This window comes from Echinops telfairi, unplaced genomic scaffold, assembly GCF_000313985.2.
Source record: "Echinops telfairi isolate 266 unplaced genomic scaffold, ASM31398v2 ScPeMD7_7469;HRSCAF=8507_1, whole genome shotgun sequence".
Lineage (NCBI taxonomy): Eukaryota > Metazoa > Chordata > Mammalia > Afrosoricida > Tenrecidae > Echinops > Echinops telfairi.
The window spans coordinates 14,874,036-14,888,364 of record NW_022111373.1 but is presented as its reverse complement, the minus strand read 5'-3'; the positions used below and the strand labels follow the sequence as shown (position 1 = coordinate 14,888,364).

At 43.6% G+C, this 14,329-nt stretch overlaps 1 protein-coding gene across 3 annotated transcripts in view; it reads left to right on the top strand.

The window, feature by feature from the left end:
* LOC101649334 (GRAM domain-containing protein 2B-like) overlaps positions 1-14,329 on the top strand; it is a 131,074-nt gene that overhangs the window by 86,208 nt on the left and 30,537 nt on the right. Inside the window, exon 2 of one of the 3 annotated variants that reach the window (XR_006679569.1) lies at positions 8,845-12,141. The exons of the other annotated variants lie outside the window; for them this stretch is intronic. The gene's annotated coding sequence lies outside the window, so the exon portion shown is untranslated. Of the gene's footprint in view, positions 1-8,844; positions 12,142-14,329 lie in introns of those variants that run through there. 3 annotated transcript variants of the gene reach the window in all.

Here is a 14,329-nt window from a genome sequence, read left to right as displayed (position 1 = left end):
GAATTTTGAGAATGATGAGGGCAACAAATGTTTAAGTGTGCTTTACACAATTGATGTACGTATGGATTGTGATGAGTTGTATGCGCCCCAATAAAATGATTTAAAAAATGATACTAAAAAAAGAGACAACATCAAAGTAAACATGTAAAATTGGAAAGAATGAGTAAGGAAATGGGGAGTGGAGAGAGGAGCGAGAAGAGAGCAGGGCACACAAAAAACGTTGAGTTCTGTTGAAAAGAAAAAAATATATGCTGATTTCTCAGGAACCTACATGATCCTCCTGTCCTGTCCTGGAATGAGACCACCCTCATATCTCTCACTGTTCTGCCACGGAGTTTCTCGCAAGGAGATGACCGATTGACTTCCCTCTTGCTTCTCGCATGGACATAGTGCTCTGTTTTCCTAGAGCCCGAAGATACTCAATATATCCTAGTACCTAGGCATCTATCCAGATATAATCTAACTGGGTTTTCAAATCATATCTAATATGTTTTGCATAGCTCTATAACTGTGAAGAATCTCAGAACTATGCTACTGCCTGTGTCCTTTACTCTTAAAGTTCATTCATTGAAAACGTATCATGTGACCTGGAAAATTATTTTGAAACCTCTACTATGCAATGATATGAGTTAATAATTTACCCACATTGAAGAGCAGCACTGGGTTTTGTAGGAATATAATATCTTCACAAAGTCCCTGAATGGTACAAACAGTTGCACACTCCACTGCTAGCCCAAAGCAGGAGGTTCACGTCCATCTAGGAAAGGACAGCCTTTCTCTGAAGGAAGTCCTGATGAGCCGTGGACAGCCCTTGAGAACCCTCAAGAGCACAGCTCCACTCAAACCGACAGGAGCCGCCGGAGTCAAAATTGACTGGGAAGCAACTGGTTTAATCCTTCACAACGTAAAAAAGCACTTTGCTGTTTCATATCGCTTTCAACAAAAGGATTGCTGTTTGTTCGTTTTATCTTTGTAGGTCATGCATTGCTGACCTGAAAACAAGTGAAAAGCTCTTATTAATCTTGAAATCTCATCTGGCGTCCACTTCTGAGAGGTCCCACTGTAAAGGGCATATTGTATTAGTTGCTCCATGTCGCTAGTGCTGACAAACTATGAATTTATCTTAACTTTCACGATCACTGTACTGCTTTTGTAATTCACTGAGAACCAGCCCTTTGTTTTATCCTAACAACTTAGATGTGCTAGGTGCCTTTTGGACTGCATAATGTGTGTGTGAGATTATTTGGGGTGATCTGGAAACATTTTTTTAAATGTTACCTATATAAATTAATGGTAATCATTTCTATACTCTGGGCCATTTCAACTTATAAGTTTTCACATCCGTGCTCTACTTTCAGATGGTGGGGGAAACTTGTAGACCTAAATTCAAAGTGTAGAAACAGTCTTGTAAGTATAGCCCATGTTTGAGTCTTAACATGTTCTAGTCACATCTTGTTTATGACCAAATATCTTATTTAGAATAGAATACCACTTGGAATGCCCAGAACATATTTTTCCCTTTCTCAGTTTCTTCCTCAATAATACAGTGCTATAGTATATAAAGTTGGATAGATTTTTGACATTTTGTTAATGGATTTCTTTAGCTTGTTCATAATTGGATCAGAATCTTTTCTGGAAATTGCACAAAGACTCATAGCACCTTTGCTGAGTTCCATTCTAAAATCGCAAAATGGCAAATCTTTGATCAGAACATAAGAAATAGATTTTGTTCTGAAATTGGCTTTTCCTTCAAAAAAAGACTCGGTGACTCCAGAAACTACATCAAAACCTAAGTGGGATTGGACATTGCAATGGCTATAAACAATGCACTGCTCAATGCACTTTGAGAAATGCATGTGTAATAAGGTAGGTACTATTATCATCACCTTGTTACACAGAAGGACACAGAAACATGGTGGGTGGCCAGGGTCCTAACAGCTGGTCAGGTATTGTAGTCAAAAAATCAAACACTGATGGGCTAATCGGAACCCAAATCCTCACCATAAAACAAAAGCAAAACACCAAAAACTCGCTGACATCGAGTCGATTCCCACAGGACAGGGTTACACAGCCTCTGTGATTCTCAGAGACTGTAACTCTTTATGGGGGTAGAAAGTCCTGCCGGGCTCTTGTGGAGACGCTGGTGGTTTTGAACTGCTGACTTTGCAGTTAGCAGTCCAACGCATAACCGCTGTGCCACCAGGGTCCTGAACCCAAATCCTAGCGGCACTAAATGCTGCAACCCCAATGTGACGATGAAAGAGCACCAAGCCCGAAGACAATGTCTCCCCCTGAGTGGGAGTAAGTCTTTCTCCCTTCACAGGTCTGCTTCCTCAACTAGGTCAGTTTCCAGTCTGACATTCTGACATTGAAGGGGTTTCTGATGCTCTGTAGATGAAAGAGCAGAGGGAGAACCCTTGACTGCCAGTTGGGGACTGGCACCTTTGCCACGTGGGGCCTGTGGGGCCCCAACTGCCGGACACTTCTCGTCCACTCTAGAAACCTGCTGATCGGGAGAGTTGTTTTTCAGTCTGCACTTTACCCAGCACCTTGCTCAGCAGTCACACACAGCTTCCTCTTTTTTCAAAAGCCTATTGGGTTCTTCTTCGCGCAGGTGCAAAGTGTTACTGTGAAATAACGTGACAGTCTGTTGAGCACACAACCCAACAAAACTGTGACTGTTGGCTCTTGAGAAGTTGTCCCTGAAGCAACCCAAGAACTTCGTCCCCATCGTGTTGCCCCTGCGCAACATCGTTTTAGCATTCTTCTGGCAGAGCCCGTTCGGAGTCAGTCTTTGAAGAAGGCTGGCAACTCTGCTTCCTTCGTGAGTGAGTTTTAAAAGACAGGCTGGAGTTATTTGAGGCGGAATTCGGTGAGTGTGCTGGACAAGGAAAACGTAAGCTCTTCTGCAAAGGAGACCGTTCTTGGTCAAAGATGTGACTGTACAGTGATAAGGCTGAGACAGTGGTAATGCTTACAAACCAGTTTCTACACTTTTTAATTGCGGTTTACGGTCTCCCCTACTATCTGTACGTAGACCACAGCTGTAAAACTTTTGCAAGCGGCAATGGCGTAAAGCCAAGAAACGATTGTCATTATAATTTATATAGAAAACTTTTTTAGTGTTCCCAGGCCCCCCCCAAAAAACAATCTACTACATCATACTAAATAACACATGAAACCTAAAATGACACTAGCATCCAGGGTTCCCATACACAGTTCCAAGCTGACATGAGAACTTACAGATGAAACTCAACAATGATGAGGTCTGTCCAGGAAGTGAGCAGGTTACCACAAGTTAGGATCAGCAGACACTAAAGACACCGTCACTGGTCTACAGTCGTGCCTCTTGTCAGCCAGCAGCCAAAGATCTCTCTGGGCCTCAGCCTGTCAGCCACATGGTCCTTGGTTTCTGCCTCTGTGGACCAGGAAGCTCACCTGCCTCTCTGCCTTACAGTCTTGTAGTCTCCAAACTGCATCTCTTCTGTCTCATAAGTCTCCATTGCTCTGTCCTGTGATCTCCATGTCTCAGTCTGGGTGTGGTACCTCTGGTCTCGGCCTCCACCACTTTGGTCAGAGATCATGAACTTGCTCTGCTGGTAGCTCTTCCTTGGTGGTCCTGGGAATTCTTTCTCTGTTTCTGAGATGGCTCTTATACCCAGGGCAGGGGAATGGCTTGATGGAGGTACGGTTTTTGTCTTTCATCACACCAGACCCTAAGGAGCCAGGGCCGTGGCTTGGTTCACACCCTCTACTAAGGTGTAAACTCAGAGTACATCCCACCTTAATACTCTCCACTAGCGTAACAGAAAACTCCCCCCACCCACATGGGCTAGAGTTTATAGTACATCGCGAAAAGGATTAAGATGCATAAATTTATACCTAATACCACGTGATAAGAATTCCACGCTTAGACCAGTGGACTGGGAACAGAGACACGGGTGATTTGTTTTTCTTGATGCTGGCACAGTTGAGACATATTTGATGTGAGGCTGATGAGTAAGAAAGAATTTGGACTCAATGGGCAGGGAGAAAGTATTCCAGGCAGAGGGAAGAAGAACAATAAAAATCGTGTAAGATCAAATGATGTTGTGCTGAACACTTAGGGGGTCTTGTATGAGTCGATTGTTTGGGGCGGGGAGGAAATGCAGGGAGAGCAGAAAGAGGATGGGCTTGATGCCTCATATTTAAAATTCTGCGCGCTGCTTGCTAACTTTGCTGCGCTTCCAGTTTGGGCTCTGCTAGAGACTGCAATGTTAGGGAAGTCATTCTTCACTCTGGTCTTCAGTTTCCTGCTCTGCAAAGAGAGAGGACTGAGTGACCTGATTTATTAGCTCCCTTCCATCCTGAAGAGGGCCAGTCTTTGAAGGAACTGCCCTACTTCTCTGTGCTCTTCAAAAGCCTTTGTTTAAAGCATTCTATCAAACACTGAACTCCACAAACTGGGAAAGGCTTTTTGAATATGAATAGAACCATTGCTTTCTAACTTGGTTTGGCCTCCTTCAACCCCCCAGCCCAGCCCCTGCTTTTCCCCTTATTGTTGTTAGATGCCCTCCAGTCAGATCCAACTTACAGCTACCCTGTGCTCAACCGAGCAGACCACTGGCCAGCCCTGAGCCATCTGCACAAGTGTTCCTTGTTGCAGCCACCGTGTCAGTCCATCTTATCGAGGGCCCGCCTCGTTTTCACTCCCCTTCTGCTGTACCAAACACGCTGCCCAGCTCCAGGGACTGACCACTCCTGCGAGCTTGTCTAAAGCACACACGACTGAGTCTCACCATCCTTGCTCCGAAGGTGCGTTCTGGCTGCACTTCTCCAAGACAGATTTCTTTGTTCTTTTGGCAGTCCGTGGTACCTTCGATGTGTTTTTGGCAGCACCAATCATTCAAATGCACCAATTCTCCTTTGTTCTTCCGTATTCAGTGTCCAATTTTCACACGTGTATGAAGTAACAGAAAATACCATGGCCTGGGCCAGACACACCTTAGTCCTCAAAGCCACTGAGAACATACCTACACTATATTCTGGGCATTTTTAGAGACATGTCAGAATTCTCACTGCACCTCAACAGCCTGACTTTGCCCTTTGGCTGCAGTGAACAGGAGCAATTCTTTCTGGATTGACCATTGTAGAACTGTCCAAATCAGGGCATTTAACTTAAACCAGCTTCCTTAGCAGTAGAGTTGTAAGCTTCTCTGTTATAATTCAGGTCAGAAAATAACCATTTTGCACTGAACACAGAATACATGTAAAGGTTAAGAAGACCTTTTGTCCAAGGAAGTCAGGGAAGGCCTAAGGCATGCTAGTTTTCCCGCTTCCGCCTAATAATTATACTAGCATCTTGAAAAGAACTTCATATTCTTCATGGCACTTTTAGTTATATCAGTATTTTTTTAGCACATAGACTTTCACAAACATTTTCTGAGAAACTACTCTTTTTATGCATTTCACTATACAGGCCCCTGGCAGCACAAAAGGCAGTTCACGTGCACCCAAAGGCAACAAGGGAGAAAGACTGGTGGTTGGCTCCGTAAGATTGCAGTTATCCTTAGTTGCTATGGCGTCACTTCTAACTCACAGCGACCCTAAAGAACAGTAGAACTGCTCTCCAGGGTTCCCGAGGCTCTAAATGTTTGTACACATAGACAGGAGAGCAGCTGGTGGATTTAAACTGCTGACAGCAGTGGAATGCACAACCACTATGCCACCTGGGCTCCCGTTCCTGGTAGTAAAAAAATACTACACCCCATCCCCCAAGAAGGCCCACTCAAGAAAATTAAAATATTTGCATTTTTTTCACCAATTTCAATAAAAGTAGTTTTATTTATTTAACCCCAAGGAGGGATTAAATATAAAAGTGTAACTTTTAGATCCCCTGTTTCGTGAGGAAAGAACTAAATACCTTTCACACAGCATATTGTCGAAGATTTTTTTAAAAAATATAACCAGAAGGCAACGTTCTAACTTTCTAATCATTAATCTTGAAAGTAGGTCTCGGGTAGAATCAGGTGATATTTAACGAGCCATGGTCCCGGGTAAAGCACCTGGTTGCTAATTGAAAGGAACAAAATCAAAACCAAACCCACTGCCATGGAGTCGATATCGACTCACAGTGACCCCCTAGGACAGGGTAGAGCTGCCTCTGTGAGTTTCCGAGACTGTCACTTCTTTACGATGCGAGTAGAAAGCCTTCCGATTGAAAGAAAGGCTGTTCGAATTCACCAGTGCCGCCAAGAGAAATACCTGGCCATCTTGCCCTGCTAAGATCACAGCCCAGGAGCGTCGTGAGGCAGTTCTGTCGTGTTGTACAGGGTCCTCAGGAGCCAGACTCCACTCAAGGGCTCACAACAGGTGACCTGTGGGCTGTGGGCTGTTCAAAGCTGCTTCTGGGGGTGCTAAGAAGGGAAGCAGATTCTTTGGGACTGCCTCCAGGATTCGCTCAGGGTCCCTCTCTTTGACTGGTCTTTCACGTACCTGTACTGTTATACTGGGGCTCAATCAACCACGAGCCGGCAGCTCCCAAAACGTTCTCTTCTTCCCAATGCCCTTCCTCCATACTGGAGAACCATAAAGTATAATGGTGACATACAGTGACATTTCTAAAATGCCATTGTAGAGGATTTCTTAAAATATATATATTGCTGTCAGATCTATTCCTACTCCGTCTGACAGAGACCTGCCCCCGGGGTTCATAAAGCTGTACGTCTGCACATCTTTCTCCGAACTTCTTAGCCCGGAAATAGAAACTACTTTCCAAATGCAAGCTGAAGGCCTTGCCCCTACTTAGAAAAACCATATACAAAATGTTGGTGGAAAATTTTCATTGTCTTTGTATTCCGTTTTTTTTTTTCCATGAATTTTTTAAAGACTTTATTAGAGAAGGCTTTGTATAAAATTATCTTTTATAAACTCTAAGGAGAAGAGTTCCTTCAAGAAGATTTTCCTATGAATAAAACCTCCAGAGTGGCACAGTGGGTTAAGCATTGGACAGCTAATTACAGGGTGGGTCATTCAAACCCACCAGCCACTCCATGGACGAAAGATAAGGCCATCGTTCCCCATGGAGATTTAGTCTCAGAAACTCTGGGGAGACGTTCTCTGTCCTAAAGGATTACTGTGAGTTGAAATCTATTTGATAGTAGTAGGTTTATGTGAACCTTATTTTATTTTGTTTGGGTTTGTTTGTTTTTTGTTTTTTTACTTATTTTAAGCATTTTTATTATACATTAAACATTTTAATGTAGAGTTACATAAAGTTTACAATATACATTTTTAGCACATTATAAGCACACAGTCCAGTAACATTCTTTTATTTCAAGTAACATTGGTAGTTAAATCACTTTTAAAAAGAGCTACATGTACATCACAATCAGTTCTAATACTCCAACCCCCTTCCCACATTCATTGTTTGCTCCCCAAAATTCCCCTCATGCTCCTCATTGTCATTGATTCAATGCTGTGCGAAGGCTGTTAACTGCATATGGGAGGATAGAGCCCAGTCTTTCTCTGGGAGCTGCTGGTGGTTTTCAACCATGCAGATTGCAGCTGAAGGCGTAACCATTACACCACCAGGGTTACTATACTGTGCAGATAGCTACCTTAAAAACAGCCGGGCCCAGAAAAAAGCTCCAGTTTAGAAAAGTTCTTTCCTCAGTGCCTTTTAACCTAACCTGCCTGTTGAATATTTAAACTCATATGAGAGGATGAGAATTGTTTTGTAAGAGCCGTTTCATAAGCTCAATAGAGCTGTGTTCTAAGGTCCTCTTAAAAGGAAAAGTGAGCGGTAATCTTCTGGCATTATGTATGATTTATAAACTGAGAAAACAGACGGGTCACATGTGACCCCTTGGGCTTCCAAGGCTGATTACCACAAGGCAGGTGTCAAACATACCTCCACCCTGCACACTTCTTTAACCGTATTCTGACGTATTTCCTCCCACTGCACGTCTGTTCCCACCCATCCCCCTTCACCCCCCACACTCTACTTTTCTACTGGGTTTGATAATACATTGCAATGGCTACACAAAACTCACAGATGATACAATTATGGGGTTTATTGGCTACAATTCAGGTGAGAAATGCTTAAGATACAGTTGTTTAGTCAGGACAGTTTCTTCACTGTTGTGCCCATAAGCAGGCCACTCTTGGACCCTCAGCCTTTGGCCTGGCCTCTGTCTTGCTCTGGCAATGTTACAAAACCCTTGTAAGGCTGCCAATAAGTGCTCAAAGGGCATGCCACTCCCCCATAAGCCTAAGCCAAACTAACTCCTCCAGTAAATTCCTAGAGGCACCCCATGAGCAACTCAGGCAACCGCCCCCAAACACTCAGCTTTTCTTGCTCCTGGGCTAGGAAGTCCACCGCTCTCTCTAAAGCTCTGGCTCCCAGGTCTGCTCTTGCTGCCCCTCTGTCACTGCTTGGTGTCAAAACTGCCTCTTGGATGGAAGAGGTTGAATGTGCAGGAACTTCAGGGTCCAACCCTGGTGGTTCTTCTGTCTCGTCACTAGTGAAACCCTCCCTCCTGCTTCTTAGAGGGCAGGATAGCACCCTGCCCAGAAGGATAGCCATCACAATTCACACTGTTAACAATCACTCGTAGCTGAATCATATAAGTTAGTCAGTATCTCCCCCCAGACCCATCAAGAAAAAGGTTCTTTGATGGAAGTAACAAAGTTGTGGTTAGAAGAGCCATATGAAATAATTTACGTCAGTGCACACTCTTTCTGAGAATCTAATTCCTTTGAGAGCTGGCCTTTGCACCTAGATCTGCATATTTTGTTTCAAACCCACACACTGCTCGCTTTTTAGATGGATACTGAATTGTTTGTTTGTTTTTCTGTGCTCAGGGAGTTCTGATCCAACCCTGAACATTTTCAGAGGCAAAGGAACATTCGGTGTGGACGTCTCGATAATCCCGAGTTCGGCGCAGTGTGAGGACTGCGTGGCACAGCTTGCTGATGGGCAGTGATCCCGAGTTCGGCGCAGTGTGAGGACTGCGTGGCACAGCTTGCTGATGGGCAGTGAGAGAGCAGCCAGAGAAAAGGCTGCTTTGCTCTCACGTCAACGTTGTGTCTGCTGATACTCGGGTTTCTCTCAAGGCTGTCCGCTGGGTGCAAGCCAGAGTGGGAGAGGGGTTGGCGGGAAGCAGCTGCAGCATCATGTGCGGGCAAGAGACAGGCATGTTTCCATCACCCCACCTGCAGTCATCACCTTGGCCCATCTAGGCTGATGCGTCAGTTACAATTATAACTAGCTCCCTGTTGGCCCTTGAAGTTACTAGGGATTTCTTTTCTACATCCCTCATCAAAACCTAATCTGACGCACGTATTGGGGATGGGGATGCCATATCTCTTTCTTCCTCTCCCTGGAATAGCCAGAGAAGCTAGAGCCATAAGAGAAACTGGACACTGGCACCCGGGGAAAGCGCAGTGGGCAGCTGTGGACTTTGTGCAGGCTGTGATGTCGCCTACATACTTTGTCTACGGAGCCAGCGGTGTGCCTAGCGATGCTTTTGTCCATTCCATTTCTGAATATTGATATAAAATACTAATGTCTTCCCTGAAAAAAGAGCTAGATTTCTGGTTTTGTTTGATTATTTTAGAAATCATGGAAACAGTTATTCATTTTTCAGTCTTATATTGTTATACTTATTGAAAACAGCAAGAACAAGTCCTTTTAACATGGGGAGAAAGTGGGATGAGTCACGGAACACTGAGGGGTTTACAGTGTGTAAGTTGAGAGAATGCATTTTTGAATGGAAAACTGATGATCTGTAAATCTTCACCTATTTCACAGTAAAAATACAAAACAAACCGAGGGGGAAAAAATCCTTTTGGAGTAAGATAGTTACTCCCAAAGTCGTTATAGATGAAAGGAATGTTGGTTTGGTCTTGCTTCAAAGTAGACAGGGATAGCAATGAAACAGGATTGACTGGGAGTAGATAAATCATTCAAGATGTGTGATGCATCGATAAGGGTTACTAATACCTGTCTACTTTGTATAATTTATATAATTTCCATAATAAGTACTTAATTTTTTCAAATCACTTGTGAAAATCAGTGGGTACCTTTAACTACTCAATCAACTATGCTGTCTTCAACATTCATCAAAAAAGGTAGATTAGTCCAGATTTTTCTAAGAAAATCCAGCCGTAATCATGACTTGTTTCAGACATCACAACCATTGCGCTCATCAGCAGTGCCTACCTTCCTTGGTCAGGTAGAAAATGCATACAAATGGAGTTCTATAACAAGAGCAGTGAGAGGGGACCTGGTATGGAGGTAGGGAAGTCAGACTCTTATTAAAATGCAGAAAATGGTAGGCATCTCATATAGGGATGGCACTCCCAGAAACTGTCATTTGGCCACTCTTAGGCAGCCAGTTGTCATAGAACAGAGATTTCTCCTTGAGCCTTACCCATTTTGGAGAAAGTGTGAAGTAAAAAAAAGCAATCCTGTTTTCTTCCAGTTTGTTTGAATCTTCAGTATCTAAGTATTGCCCTTTAAACACGCACAAAGTAAAGCGAATGTAAGTGTTATGGCCCCTCCCCATTATGATACAATCGTTTGGGCTGAGTAACTGAGGTAGACTCCACTGCCTTTCACCCAGTTTTATGGGAACGCATGGACTATCTTCCTCTTTACTCACATCCTTTGTGGGATGGAGTCACGTGTTCTCTGTCTGGAAGAAGTTGAAGAGCAGGCTGCTGCTTCACAAAAACCATCTCTTACAAGTTTGGTTAGGATCACCAGTAAGTCATCCAACATCCACCAGAAAATTCTTCCCAAATCCAGGAATTCCAATACCTTTGTCTGTTGTTATTCTGTCCGGCACAGCCCCAAAGGGTATGGGACTAGAAATATGCGCTTGACGTCTAATGTGGGCTCAGTGAACATGGAGTGTTTAGGGTAATGAGCCTTCCTCAGGATACAGAGATGCAACAAGTGCTTTAGTTCCCTCTAAGGAGGGGAAAGACCAGCAAGCAGCACTCCATCCTACAGCAAGCCTTAAGTGTACTGGGGTGGGGGAGACACAGGGGAGGGCCAGGGGCCACCCCTCAGAACACAAGGAGATTGGAGAAGGGTTCATGTGGGAGGTAAGTCCAGCCCGGGCTAGATCCTGAGAGATGAACCATGTTTGCTAGAGGCCATCAGAGAGGGCATGGGCAAGCCCAAGGCGCTTGAGAGGAACACAGTAAGAACAGCCAGCAATGGAAGGAGGCTTTTCGGGTCAGGAGGCTTCTTTACTGTACTCTTCTTCAGCTTTATCCGGTAGGTCCTGGAGAACTAAAGAATCTTAAATGCAGGAGATAGAGGGAGTTGGAGATGGATTTTCAGATAACTTTAGCCAAGAATACCGAAAACAGATGGAAGGAGAAGTGAGACATGAGCTGGGCAGTACAAAGATCCCCGAGGGAGACATTGAGGACCCTCGCTAAACCGACAGAATTAGGCAATAAAGAAAAGACTAAGAAGTTAAAACTCTACCAGTTTTACCCAATTGGGTTGGGCAGGGGGGAAGAATCTTTGTATAGTGTGATGGAGTTCTAATAACCACAAGTTTCCTGATTTACGAAATAAGATAATACTGATCTTATGTACCCATCTCAGAGGTGGACACCGGGCTTAAGCAGAATTACGGGGGCAGGAGAACAACCCACAGGGCACGTGTAGACTCATCTGGGAAACCCTGTGGGAAGGATTGGCGAGGGAGCAGGAAAAGGCAGAGAGGAGGTGCTTTTTGGAAGTAACACGTGTGCAGTGCAGGTAGAGAGAAATGCATATTCCAAGAGGGAGAAATTAGTAACAGGAAACAAGGATGTCAGATGTAAAATGTACTGAAATCTTTTTAGACTTATTACTTACTTCCTTAGATAAGGTACCAGTGATATATAAACCAGTTGCCATCAAGGCAGTTCCCCCCAGGAGGTCCCCTGTGCTCCACTGGGCTTTCATTGCCTGATGTTTCAGATCACTAGACCTTTCTTTCCGCTGCCTCTGGATGGATTTGAACCATCAACCTTTCAGTTAGCAGCCAAGCACATTAGCCATAGTCACCATTCAGGTCAAGTATAAGTGAGATGCCTTTCAACTAGGACAAATATCTGATTTCAACAGCAGTGAGGAGTTCTTAATTCCATAGTTCCTCCATATATATGTGTGTGTATACATATATATTATAATAGTAGATGATAAACAATATATAATATGCTATGTATAAATAGTATGGTGTACTTTCACATTTTTAGACTAATATGTACTAATACAAATGTAATAATTAAAAATGAAGAGATACATTCTGAAGAAAATAAAATACAGATTTCAAAACAAAAGAACAAGGGGGGTGGAATAATCGCCGTCAAGTCAACACCAACTAAGGAAACCATTACGACTATCTTTACTTTCTTAAGTAATTTACATGAATGTTTTTTGAAACATCACTTAAAACTCAGTTGAAATAACTAAAAATGTGCCTTCTTTTTTCGGTGGGAAGTATAGGATTACAGGAACTGGTCTTTACTTAAATGTGTCAAGTTCAGGCGGACGTTGGCTAACCCTTTTAGGAAAAAAAATCATATTCTCTGAAGTACATGTTATTCTCTGGGATTTTTGTTTGTTTGTTTTTCTTTTCGAAGTGACAGTGTCTTTCTTTTCGGGAAGTTGAGGAACATTAATTTTTTATTAGGAAAGGAATCCTGAGTTTGAATAATAAATGACATTTACGTAAAGAGCCTTTTCATGTGTGCTAATGGCACCCATAACGTCAGATGGGTATTTTGATCGTGGAGGGCAGGGGGATAGTGTGGCCCGAGAGCTAAGGGCGCAGCGCTGTGGCACCCAAAGCTGCCCTCGCGCACATGGAATTCTGCACAGTGACATCAGAAGGCAGGCGGTTGAGGAAGTGACCATGGTTTGTTGATCAGGGAGGGTGTGGAGGAGGAACAAAGGAAAGACGGACTCTGGGGCACCTCTGTTCTATTCTGGACTCCTGTGACAACTCTTACTTCTGCTGCAGTGCCCATGTACTTTGGTCTTTAATCTCTCTGACTTTTTATCTTGTTTTTCCCTCCTCCCACCTGGAACCAAAAGACAGTGTTTCCGGAAACGAATAGAGTCAGAGGAAGGAAAACGCTTTAGTCATCACACGCGGCAGCCAGGTGGCAGGAAGGTGCTCCGCTCTGGGATCACCAAGTCCAGATGCTCCCTCACAGCAGCGGCCAGTCCAAGAGGCACAGCTTGCTCCCCGAGGGCAGGGCGGTTTCCTTAAAACAAAAGTGAACATTGCTCCCCTCAAAGCTTGCTGCAAATGCTGTCTATTGAATTTTTGAACCTTAAATATTATGGTGTTATTTTTGTAATCATTTTATTGGAGGCTTGTATAACTCTTACCACAATCCATCCATCCATCCATTGTGTCAAGCATATTTGTACATTTGTTGCCATCATCATGTTCAAAGCATTTTCTTTCTACTTGAGCCCTTGGTATCAGTTCCTCATCTTTTCCCCTCCCTCCCTTATGAACCCTTGATAATTTATAAAATATTACTACTTTTTCATGTCATATATTGACCAATATCTCCCATCACCCACTTTTCTGTTATCCATCCCCCTGGGGTGGGGTTATAGGTAGATCACTGAGATCGATTCACCCTTTCTCCCCCAATTTCCCCTTACCCTCCAGGTATGGCTACTCTCAATATTGGCGATGAGAGGTTTACCTGCCCTGGATTTCCTTTGTTTCCAGCACTTTTCTGTACCCGTGTACATGCTCTGGTCTATCCAGATTTGTAAAGTAGAATTAGGGTCATGATAGTGTCGGGAGGGGCAGGAAGAAGCATTTAAGAACTGGAGGAAAGTTGTATGTTTCATCGGTGCTATACTGCACCCTGATTGATTCGTCTCCTCCCTGCAACCCTTCTGTAAGGGGATGTCCAATTGCCTACAGATGGGCTTTGGGTCTCCGCTCCTCACTCCCCCTCATTCACAATGATATGAGCTTTTGTTATGGTGTTATTAATCAATAAGATACCCCCTTCTGGTCAAATAAATGTATTTCTGGCATGATACATGCCCTCTAACTCTAAATAAAGCTTCTTATCATAGGTGTACTTTCACTGAAGGCATGACAAGAGAAATGAAATGGGATTCAAGAAGAATTCCTATGAATGATAAGGGAATGCTTTGCCCATAAAGTTTATTAGTAGTGCCTAACTCTGGGGCTTCTCTCATCTCCCCCCTTTTTCCTTTCTTACTTATCCTCTTCACCTGGTCCTCGTGTCCTCTCTCAGAAGAGACAGTAATTTTCTCAACAATATCATCTTCATAAAACTG